The sequence below is a fragment of the Bos taurus genome, chromosome 27 (assembly GCF_002263795.3).
Source record: "Bos taurus isolate L1 Dominette 01449 registration number 42190680 breed Hereford chromosome 27, ARS-UCD2.0, whole genome shotgun sequence".
NCBI lineage: Eukaryota > Metazoa > Chordata > Mammalia > Artiodactyla > Bovidae > Bos > Bos taurus.
This window is the reverse complement of record NC_037354.1, coordinates 23,135,188-23,147,393: the sequence shown is the minus strand read 5'-3', so window position 1 is coordinate 23,147,393 and position 12,206 is coordinate 23,135,188. Positions and strand designations below refer to the sequence as shown.

Genomic DNA, 12,206 nt, shown 5'->3' with positions numbered 1-12,206 from the left:
TCTGGGCCTCCTTAATCACCAGAAATCGATCTGAGGCCAGAGAAGAAACTGGGGCAAGGCTTCACTGGGGCCCTTGCTCCAGCAACAGGGGCAATAACGAACAAGGTTCCTTTGCTCACTGGCTCCCTGAGGCAGGGTGAGCTGGTTCCTTTTATGGGGTGAGGGTAGGGGTATATCCAGGGGTCAGGCAGGAGGGGTGGCTTAGGTGGTTTGCCCACCCCCAATGGTGGTGTGTGCAGGGGGCATGTGCAGTACCCAGCTTTTGCTCTCAGCTCTTCACAAGTGATAGTTGGGGTAATTTGGTCTTTCTGCATCTCTGTCCAGAATTTGCCTCAACTGCACATACAGACACTTATTCTTCATCTTTTACTGTTTCTCTGTATTTTTGTAGTTTGAGGAGAGGTGTGTCCAGGTGCAGGCATAACAGTACTGTAGCCGAGGGTCCTGGACCCAGACCTGTCTCACTTAGGGAAGAGGTAGAGGTTCAGAGTGTGAGAGCTCAGTAAAGGAGATGGTTAGTGGTGCAGGCTTCAGATTAGTTGGTTTGTACTTGAAAACACATTCCTATTTGAGTTGTTACTATTTCTAAGAACTGGCTAGTCCCAAGAGGGCAGTCCCTTCAGGGTCTGAAAGACCCCAGATATCAAAGTAACAGGACAGTTCAGTTCAGTCGCTCAGTCGTGTCCAACTCTTTGCGACCCCATGAACTGCAGCACACCAGGCCTCCCTGTCCATCACCAACTCCTGGAGTTCACCCAAACCCATGTCCATTAAGATGGTGATGCCATCCAACCATCTCATCCTCTGTTGTCCCCTTCTCCTCCTGTCCTCAATCCTTCCCAGCATCAGGGTCTTTTCCAGTGAGTCAGCTCTTCGCATCAGGTGGCCAAAGTATTGGAGTTTCAGCATCAGTCCTTCCAATGAACACCCAGGACTGATCTCCTTTAGGAGGGACTGGTTGGATCTCCTCACAGTCCAAGGGACTCTCAAGAGTCTTCTCTAATACCACAGTTCAAAAGCATCAATTCTTGGGTGCTCAGCTTTCTTTATAGTTCAACTCTCACATCCATACATGACCACTGGAAAAACCATAGCCTTGACTAGACCTTTGTTGACAAAGTGATGTCTCTGCTTTTTTATATGCTGTCTAGGTTGGTCATAACTTTCCTTCCAAGGAGTAACCGTCTTTTTAATTTCATGGCTGCAATCACCATCTGCGGTGATTTTGGAGCCCAGAAAAATAAAGTCAGCCACCGTTTCCACTGTTTCCCTATCTATCTGCTATGAAGTGATGGGACCAGATGCCATGGTCTTAGTTTTCTGAATGTTGAGCTTTAAGCCAACTTTTTCCACTCTTCTTTCACTTTCATCAAGAGGCTCTTTAGTTCTTCATTTTCTGCCATAAGTGTTGTGTCATCTGCATATCTGAGGTTCTTGATATTTCTCCCAGCAATCTTGATTCCAGCTTGTGCTTCCTCCAGCCCAGTGCTTCTCGTGATGTACTCTGCATAGAATTTAAATAAGCAGGGTGACAATATACAGCCTTGACATACTCCTTTTCCTATTTGGAACCAGTCTGTTGTTCCATGTCCAGTTCTGACTGTTGCTTCCTGACCTGTATACAGGAGAGGAGGACCATCAGAATTTTTTCTCTGCAGAGGCTGGTTCCTTCTGTATATGTGTGTAGGTTGTGTGGTTACAGAATGAAAAGGGGATATCTCTGCTGATAAGGTAGATTCAGGGCAGTTTAGCTGTTCAAAGATTTTTAGCATTGATTGTTTCTGCTCAGATGCCCCACCTCATGTCTCGGGATTTACCTTCTTTCTCAGTAGTAACCTTAAAGTATCATATATTTTTCTAACATTTGATATTTAAATGGTGTCGTAAATGAGGAGCTTTTAGCGTGTGTTTGCTGCAGCTATAGGAGATGAGAGCCGCTTCAAAATGGCCCTCACGATTTTCTGATTTGTTTTCTCAGTTTGTTCTTAACTGGGCATTCAAAGACTGTCAGTTTGCCCCTTGCACTATTTGTGGTTTCTAGGCTAGTTAGAGCAAGCCAGCTGACTCAGCATCTTTATAATGGTGATTGTTGCCACAGTCACCAAGTACGTTAGCCAGTTGGCCTCCGTCTGCGCATCCCTCATCCCATGCTACCAGTGGGGATAATTTGAGTATCGTGAGGCCACCACATGCTGCAGAGCTACCATTGGTCCATTACCCCAGCAAAGAGTTTATTTCTCAGATATCTCATATAAACTCAGTCTTAGAGTCTTATTTGGATATGATTCTACAGCCCTGAACAGTGGAAAACCCAGTTTCCTAAAGCTACTCCGAAAGCCTTTCACTCTTTCTAGTCAGTGTCCCAGCTGGAAAAAGATGGAACATTCACAGTTAGTAACTAAGGAAGTTTAATAAATGAATGTTGTACTAAAGTGTGGGCAGAGTGTACAGAAACCACGAAAGGATATTGCAGAACCCTGAAACCAGCAAAAGTGGGTAGCCTCCTAAATCTCTTATTAAAATGGCAAGCAGGAAAGCAGTGTTCTAGACCCAGGGTGGGTACTTGCATCGTAAGGATCGTCTCACACAAATTGGTCTCTCCATCCGATTAAGGCAGCTGTCTGACAGTGACCCTGAAGCAGGGGCATCTGTAAAATAAAAATGATCTCAATTTCTTTCTCTCCTTTCATTTTCTGCCAGAACTCATCAGCTTTACAGAAGCCCCAAAGGTAACAGCAGGAAGATACAATTCACATAGGTCAGCTTCCAGTGATCCAGGAGGAGAAAGTCTAGAGGGCGGATTTGGTGGGGCAGACACAAAATAGGCAGCCCAGGTACCAGCCCAAAGGAGAGAAGTTAGAGCTAGTCCTGACATCCTAATGTTTCTTCTAAGCCCTTAATGGGTTCCTTCCTCTTTGTGTAGCTGCAGTCGTGTTAAACGTTAGTTATTGACTCGGTTCTTGTCAAGCTAAGAAAGTGAGTCTTCACTAATCCCTAAGCATCTTCCAAGTCAGAGGGCAGATGACCATTTTCCTCTTTCTTATTTTTCTGTATAAGATACTAATGATCTGCATGTCTAAAACAATACTAACATGCATGAGGCATTCCTAACTTAACATGAATTCTTCACAAGTGCAAGTGTTGGTCCCTCGTAATCCTCACTGTCTCAGGATTATGTAGCCAGTGGAGATACTTTAGAATATGGAGGTGTTGTTAGTCGCTTAGTCGTGTCTGACTCTTTGTGATCCCATGACTGTAGCCCTTCAGGCTCCTCTGTCCGTGAAATTCTCCAGGCAAGAATACTGGAGTGGGTTGCCATTGCCTTCTCCAGGGGATCTTCTCCCCAAAGAAATGGAACAGAGGTCTTCTGCATTGCAGGTGGATTCTTTACCTTCTGAGCCACCAGAGAAGCCCAACATAAATGCTTCATTTTGACCTAAGAATATGAAGGTGAAAAAGGAAAAATGTAATCAGGTTGAAAGGTTAATGTGGCATTTTTATGCCCAGAAAGTAAATTTATATTCTGAGATCAAATGCAGGTTTTATGTCTTCTTAGCTTTATTGACTAGGTAATTAAAAAAACTTTCCCTCAGTCTCAGTTTCTCCATAATGAAAATGGGGGCCATAATATCTAACATGAACAAAAACTGTTATTATTAGAGATAAATAGATAATGTTCCTGGCACAGTTTCTGGCACACATAAGGCACTGAGTAATTGGAAAGGATTTATTATTTTATTTGTTGGCAGCATCAGACATAGAAATAAAAGAAGAGAAAATACTGATTTAGGTGTCTAAAAGACAAATGAAAATCCTTGAAGAAATTTAGAAATTCTCAAAATATCTTCAATAATTCTTAGAATCCTAACAAAACAGACTGATTCATATACCTGCATTCTGATTGGAAATATGTAGCCACCAGCCATGTGTGTGTACTGAGAGACAGCTCTTTTCTTTTTTTAATTAGAAGCATCTCCCCATCCAGACAGATTTTCCAGCTATAAAGGAATTAAAATTACCTCTGTGAGCCAAACAGTTGAGAAATGTGTGTGGTCCAATATTTTGGCTATTTGGGGTCTTAACAAAGTGAATTGGAAAAAAAAAAAATAATGGAAACGAAGATACAGGCTGGACTGCATTTGTTACAAAGCAGGAACACCGTTAGATTAAAGCCATTTACATTTTGAATTTCAGCAGTCCCTAAAATCAGCTTATATGCAAAGCTCCTTATACTAAAATGAGCTTAATTTCTGGTTGTAAACAGTTCTGCTGAACATAAAATTTCAGGCTTCTTGTGGATCCCTTGGATTAGCTTAGGAAAATCTTTAGTTACATTAAAACCTTATATGATGAATTTATTCCTTCAAACATATACCAACAATTTTCTAGTGCATTTTCTCCTACTGGTATGATTTTCCAGCAGCATTCTAGAATGTTAAGGTAAGGCACTAGTTATTTAATGGGCAACACACATTTCCTTCTGCTCTGGTATATATTTTCACTATTTGAAATGAGCACATTTACAGTATTTCTCTATTATTTTTATTTAGACTCATAATGCAGAACATTATGAGTCTAAATAAATTCTCCTTCAAGAATTGTAGGATATACTAATATTTCCAAAAATATATAGGAAAAGTCACTTAATAGTTTGGGTTTTCCATTATCCATTCGTATCACTTTTCAGGCATTCATCCCTTCCCCATGCAGTCTGTGTAACTCTGTGGAAGCTGAACTTGTCCTCAGATCTTTCTTCCAATGTAGTCAGCACATACATCCCTTCAAGCTGTTGATGGTTTTTTGTTTGGAGATGGATTCATGATTCCATTAATGTCAATGAGATACGAGTATATATTCTCACAACAGGCGTCTTGGGAACAAGCATTTTTCATTTTTTAGCAGGTGGTGTTTGGAGAGAATCATTTCCTTAGCCGGAATTAAATGAGGATGTCTGTTGCTTTGGAAGCTGCTGGCAACCATTCTATGACATGAGGGTTTTCAGTCTTAGCATGAAGCAGATATAGAAGACAGAGAAGCTGAATGCATTGCAGTCTCGGAAGATATTCAGACTTGACTGAAGCCTTCCTAGCTTGGACATATTCTGGTTTTAGGTGTATGTTCCACAGATTGCCACCATTCTGTAGCTCATGTAAGCATACAGTTTATTACTTAGGTCTGTTGCTTGCAATGGAGAAATGTCTAACGTAAATATTTATCCATTTTAATACATTTTTACTTTGCCTATTCAGCCAACATTTTCACGCAGCCACAATGTGCCATTGTAAAGGCTCCAAGCATACTGCATGTCTTCTATGGGTACATGTAATTCAAAGCAATTACTTTCCACTTTCAAAGTTCCCACAGAAAATTGTGACTTGATTTAGATAAGAGTGCATTTTTAGTTCCAAAAGGCTAACATCCATTAAAATGATGTTTTTGCTACCCTTTTTACTCAGAATTGGCAACTCCTTAAGCAAAAAAATATTTGATTCAGATATATAATTTTATATATACTATATACACACATAACACATAAATAATAATATTATGTAAAAGAGAATAATGTATACATACTTGGGAAAAACTATATTTATTTTCATTGTTCATGAGAGGAAACGTCAATCAGTGTGACAAACTTCCTAGTCTTATTTTAAGAAATTGCCGTAGCCATCGCTGCTTTAGCAAGTCTTCCCTGGTGGCTCAGAGGGTAAAGCATCTGTCTACAATGCAGGAGACCCGGGTTTGATCCCTGGGTAGGGAAGATCCCCTGGAGAAGGAAATGGCAACCCGCTATAGTCCATGGGGTCACAGAGAATCAGGCACGACTGAGCGACTTCACTTCATCCCTGCTTCCAGCAACCACCAGCCCAAGTCAGTCTGCAGCCATCAACAATCGAAGCCAGACCCTCTGTCAGCAAGATGATGACTTGCTAAAGACTCAGATGATGGTTAGTATTTTTTAGCAGTAATGCATTTTAAAATGAAGGTATGTACATTGTTCTTTTAGGCATAGTGTTATTTTACACTTAATAGACTTCAGAAGAGTGTATAGTGTAAGCATAATTTTTATATATACTGGGAAACCAAGGAAAAATGTATACTTAATTTTATATTGTGATATTCTTGCTTTATTGTGGTAGTCTGGAACCAAAACCCATAATATCTCCAAGGTATGCCTCCAAGGTACATTTCTTCTCACAGCTAAGACCTAAGAATCTTTGAAAAGTGAGTGCATCCTGAAATATTTATTAAAAAAGCACTGTTAAATTCCCAGTTGAAAGTTTTTGGAGTACAAACACAAAAATAAAATGAAACTCAAAAACCTGCCAGTAAGCCTTGAAATATATAGCAGTTTCTGATATTTGAGATAATGGTATTTTAAAGGAGTTAACATGCAAATCAGACTACAGAATGTACATAATTGTTTTCCTATTACTTTCATTTAAAATATCTTTAAAAACAGCCTGTCAGAGTATTGGATATGTTTTTCTCATTACTTTTTTTTTTTTTTTTTAAGAGTAGATAGTACTTTATTGATTAAAAGGTTGAAGCCAGGGAGGGTTTTGAGTTGAGAAGGAACATCCTCAAAGCCTTGGTTTAAAAAGATTGATCTGCCTGCGGTGAGGAGGGTGAGTGCAGGGGGATCTGACCCCTTTTCACAGCCTTTCTTTCTCCAACTATTTCCCTCTGACTCTGCCTCATCTTCACAGGCTTCCCACCCCACCACAGCATCTCTCCTTTCCATGAATCTCTCCACCCTCTTCCTTCAGTTTCCTTCTCTGCACCCCCTTTCCACCCTCCCTCCTTTCAAACCCTGGCTCTTTAGCTTTGAAATCTCATTACCTTTTAAATAGTTTCTTTCCAACCACAAGCCCAATGAGCAGATTGTTAACAAAAGATTAAGATGAGGCTACCCAGAGTTTGGTATGAAAGTTTCTTTAATTAGTCAGACGGGACAGAGCTGTCATTGTCTCCTTCCCACTTATAGACATACAGGCTTTCTGTATCCTCAGGTTCTGCTTCTGTAGGTTCAGCCAACTGTGGATCGAAATTCCAGAAATTTCCAAAAGGCAAATTTGAATTTGCATTGTAACAACTTTTTTACATTGTATTTATATTACAATGACTTTTTAAGTAGCATTTACATTTTATTAGGTATTACTGGTAATTTAGAGATGATTTAAAGTACACTGGAGGATGGGTGTAGAGTATATGTAAATCCTGTGCCACTTTAGGACTTCCCTTGTGACTCGGTGTATTCCCCTGGAATACAGGAGATGCCAGTTCGATCCCTGGGTTGGGAAAATCCTTTGGAGAAAGGAATGGCAATCCACGCCAGTATTCTTGCCGGAGAAATCCCATGGACAGAGAAGCCTGGCAGGCTACTGTTCATGGGGTCACAAAAGAGACATGGCTTAGTAACAAAACAACAATAAAAAAATGCCATTTTATACAAGGCTATTGAACATTCTCGGATTTTGGCCCTTGGATAGCTAGGGATTAGCTGTACACATTGCTAGAATACAACTTGAAACTTCAATTATTAGAGTAATTGTCAAATGTGGATGATAGGGTTATATTAATGATGTTTGTTATTATTTCACAGAAACACAACCACCACCTTAGATACGTATTATAAATTCCTCTACTCCCTTAGGGAAAAAACAGTCGAAATCTACATGTGGTCTATGTAGTGGCCTGTTCTAGAACTTACAGCTCACAAATACCTTTTTCTCTGAATGGACTGTTAAGAATCTGAAAAGAAAGTTTTGACTTTTCAAATTTTAGATTTTTTTCTTTTTTGTATATAGACAGATTTAAAAGCTAGTTTAGATATAGCCACGGAGAAGGAAATGGCAGCCCACTCCAGTACTCTTGCCTGGAAAATCCCATGGACGGAGAAGCCTGGTAGGCTACAGTCCATAGGGTCGCAAAGAGTCGGACACGACTGAGTGACTTCACTTTCACTTTAGATATAGCCAACCAAGTGAAATATGAGACAATTTTTTAACTCACTGTTCGGACTGAAGAGTTGGCGACTTATGTGGTAAGTGTAAGACGACAGAATGCTTGACAGTATACCCTTGTAGACCAAGAATGTTCTTCAGCTTTACGGTTAAGCTCTGACAGTCACATAAACATCAGCATTCTCACCCCGGGCAGGAGCAATGCTGTAGATGCTACAAGCGACTCTCTGAGCTGTGCACGCGGGAGCCAGGATAGTGAATAGGGTCGCTGTGGTCGCATGACTGCAGTTAAGAAACTGGTTTGTGAGTAAACATGTGTAATTTTTAGGGGTCCCCCAAACTGACCCTTCAAAGGGGAGAATTTTATCTAATGATAATTCAGACTTATTAAAGACATATGACTGCCAGTGTGAAAATCTATGACAGCATCAGAGAAGTTCTCATTTCTTTTCAGGACTTCAGAGCAAACAAACCCAAGGGAATCCTGATCTGAGAAAATGGAGTCCATATATTTTTCTTTGAGCTGAAGGTAATTTGATGTAATCATTTCTGTGTTATATTCCCAGTTTAACAAACTGTTCTCTATTCCAAAATACAAAATCATTTAACAGTTCCTTGGGACAGGTGTAAAACTTCTAGACTTGTGTCCAAGGATGGAGACAGTCTTTATACAAGAGAATTTATATAGCGTGAGTCGGTTTGAACCCTCAGCCACATAGATGTTTAAGTGAAAACAACACTCAGTTAAGTTGGGAGTGGTGACAAATACATAAAACTGAGCTTTTCAATGCGCGTGTCAGAGTTTGGGTGGGGTAGGAGGATATCTGTAGAGACAACATTAGAATAAATATAGAGTAACTTAGACAACATTTTAAAAACTCATGAATCTTAGCCTACAAAACATATAAACTGTTGTTCTCTCTAAGTGCTTAATTTGCTTGCCTTAACCATTTATTGGGGCAGGAGAAAGCTTCAGGGACATAAATGTTATGGATAACTGCCCAAAAGTTGGTATTAATGAGCCATGCCATTTACAACATACAACATGGGGGAAACCTACCTCTCCCTCCCCTTTCTTTATTGAGGTATAACTGACAAAAAGGTATATATTTAAGGTATACAAGTGTCAGATTTTGATTTATGTATATACCTTGTGGAATAATTACCAGTTAGGCAAACTAACGTACATCACCTCACATAGTTAACATTTTCTGTGTGTATGGTACGAGTACCTAAAATCTTCTTTAGGAAACTTTCGATGTCTAACATAGCACACAGGCATAGGCCCCGTGCTGGACAGTAGCTCTGCAGCACTGACTGCAAAGTGAAACTGCTCACGTTGCCCAGCAGCAGCCCCTCTCACCCGCCTTCTACCATTTGTCTGTCCGGGTTCAGCTGAGGGAGGGAGGCATGTCTCACGGTGCCTCTCACTTCATTTAGCATAATGCCCTCCAGGTTCATCCGCATTGTCACAAATGGCAGGACATCCTTCTTCTTAAAGACTGAACAATATCCTGATTAATAGAGATAATCACACTTTATCATCTAGAGATGAATGGATACTTTTGGGGTGCTAAAATTTCCATTGATTCTTATTTCTTTTATTTCCTTAGGAAAGCAAATGTAAGCATTGTGTAATTACTCGCTGAAGCATCTGTATGGTTCCTGTAGAAAAGAACATCCATATAATCCTGGTGTTGGAGTCAAATTATTTGCTTATTCTCATTCTTTGTGTGACAAGTGAGTGATTTCCCCCTAAACCTGGACATTCAAGCTAAAATCTGATTATTATTTAAATTTTGTGTTTATCAAGCTTCCTCCAATGGCCACTTCAGTGCAAGAAGAGTGTGGGGGTGTCGTCTTGTTACCTTCAGACGAGCCGGAAGTGCAGGTTCTTCACATGGCCTGGTTTCCCATTGGGATGAACGGGGGCTCTTTGTTACTGCTGGACGGGCTCAGAGTTCCAGCTCTCTCTCCAACTTCAGCTGGGACCTGGCTGGAAGCAGGAGAAGATCTCGTCACCAGGCTTCACTGGGGCCCCCGCTGCCAGTTCCTTGGAGGAAGTGGACTCGTTATCACGGAGTAGTGCTAAGAGCCTTGACTGCATAGTTCTTGTTCTCACACACCCTCGGTGAGGAAGTGGAGGTACCTTGTTACTGCTGCAGAGAAGTGGCGATCCAGACTCTGTCCTGGTCTCCACTGCAGCATGGCACGAGATCTGTCAGGGATGGAAAGCTCAGTTCTCCAGTCAGCCTCTTCTGATACCAAGCTGTGGAAGGAAAGTTAGAGTATCTCACTGTTGCCTGCCAAGGGTGGAAGTCTTGCTTTTCCACGCAAAACTTTGCTAGAAAGGATGAGGCTGGGGCTTACTCTACAGGTTACTCTACACCGGTTATTGGGTGAAGGTTTTTCTCTTGTTACCTGGTCCTTCGGCTACAGAGAAGAGGCTGTACGAGGGTTCTTTTAGCAGCTTCTCCAGTATTCATTCTGAGATACATGAGACAAAAAGAAAACTTCAGAATTCACCAAGTCGTTCCACATAAACATAGGTATAAATATCTCCCAGTTTTGAACTTGTACTTGGTGGTTGGAATAGGTAAAAGTACATCTGTTCTTCTCCATACTCTTTGAAAGTTCGATAAAATTCATATGATTCTTGTTTTGTAAATTGAGGTATAAGTGAAATATAACATTTCAGATGTATAATAAAATGGTTCAGTGTTTGTATATATTGTGAAATGATCATGATAAATTATCTTAAAAATCTTTTTAGAAAGCTATAATAAACTGAACAAAATGTTTATTGTAATATGCCTCACAGCAGATAATACTTAATGTGATATATGTCTCTGATATTTTACCCTGCTTTAATGCCAAATACTAAAGAAAATGATACAAACACAGATCATTACTGCCAGCAAAAAATAAATAAAATTCACATCCCTTTGGTGAAATGCAATGATACAAACCATGAGTTTGGATAATGTGGATGACACTTTACATGGAAAGGAAAATCAAGAATGAAAATAATTGTGATGGAGTCCTGTGGTATTCTTTTAAAACTCCTATTAAAATATTGGAGGATGATGGGGTACAAGTGGAGACGTGAATAGGTGCTTTAGGGTGACTACTGCAGTTTATCTGGACCTCGCCTGGTTTTAACACTGAACGTCTCTTAGTCCTGGACAAACAGGAAGCGTAGTCATCCTCACTGGACAACTGTGCTGATTTACAGGTACTGTGCAATTTTAATCTTGTAATTGTGGCTGTTTTACTACTAATGCATCCAAGGAATTATTAAAATAACTGGGTAAAGTTCACCACATTCTCTTACCTCATCCATCGTTGTAGCTGGGAGCTTGTGACTTCTAGTAACTACTGAATTGGGTTTTCTGCTCTTGTTCTTCACCTCCTTTAGTCCCTTTGTTTCCAAACAGCAGAGTTCTTAAGAATTGCATTAGAATCAAGCAATTGGAGAGATATATTTATGATTAGAAAACTGTTGACTAGAACCAAAGTTTATTATATTATCTGTAGAATAATAGACATTTTAAAATGAATTAATGTAGTTTGCTATATTTGCTAAAGTTATATTGTATCAATTACTTACTGGAATCTTCATTTACAAGAAATAATAGTAATGTAGAATAATCTTATATTTATAAACCAACCCTTTACTGTACAGAAGAAACTAACAACACTGTAAAGCCATTACAATAAAAATTAAATGAAATCATTAAAATTTATTGTTTTGTTATGTATACCCCCTTTAAGTAATCAATGTAATTTTTAGTGTGTTGTATAAATTGGCATGTTAGGAATATAGCACATTGAATTAAATCCTGTAAGACTAATTTTTAAATAAATCTTAATTTTTCTTTAGAGCAATAAACCTAAGTCAGTAGCTGTTCTTCAAAATGTTTGTTTTTACAATGGAACACTACTCAGCCATAGGGTTTCCCACGTGATTCTGCAGTAACGAGTCCTCCTGACAAAGCGGGAAACACAAGTTCAATCCCTGGGTCAGGAACATCCCCTGGAGGAGGAAAAGGCTACCCACTCCAGTATTCTTGCCTGGAAAATTCCATGGACAGAGGAGCCAGGTGGGTCCATGGGGTCGCAAAAGAGTCAGACATGACTTAACAACAATTAGCCATAAAAGGAACAAATCTGAACAAGTTGTTGTGAGGTAGGTGAGCCTAGAGCCTGCTATACAGAGTTAAGTCAGAAACAGCAAAA

General features: G+C 39.9%; 1 long non-coding RNA gene across 3 annotated transcripts in view; it reads left to right on the top strand.

The window, feature by feature from the left end:
* LOC104976069 (uncharacterized) overlaps positions 1 to 11,838 on the top strand; it is a 287,898-nt gene extending 276,060 nt beyond the window's left edge. For all 3 annotated transcript variants that reach the window (XR_009493137.1, XR_815972.4, XR_009493138.1), the window contains 3 exons: positions 5,732 to 5,948; positions 8,422 to 8,496; positions 9,581 to 11,838. This is a non-coding gene — a long non-coding RNA (uncharacterized lncRNA). The remainder of the gene's footprint in view (positions 1 to 5,731; positions 5,949 to 8,421; positions 8,497 to 9,580) is intronic.
* Positions 11,839 to 12,206: the final 368 nt, after the last annotated feature.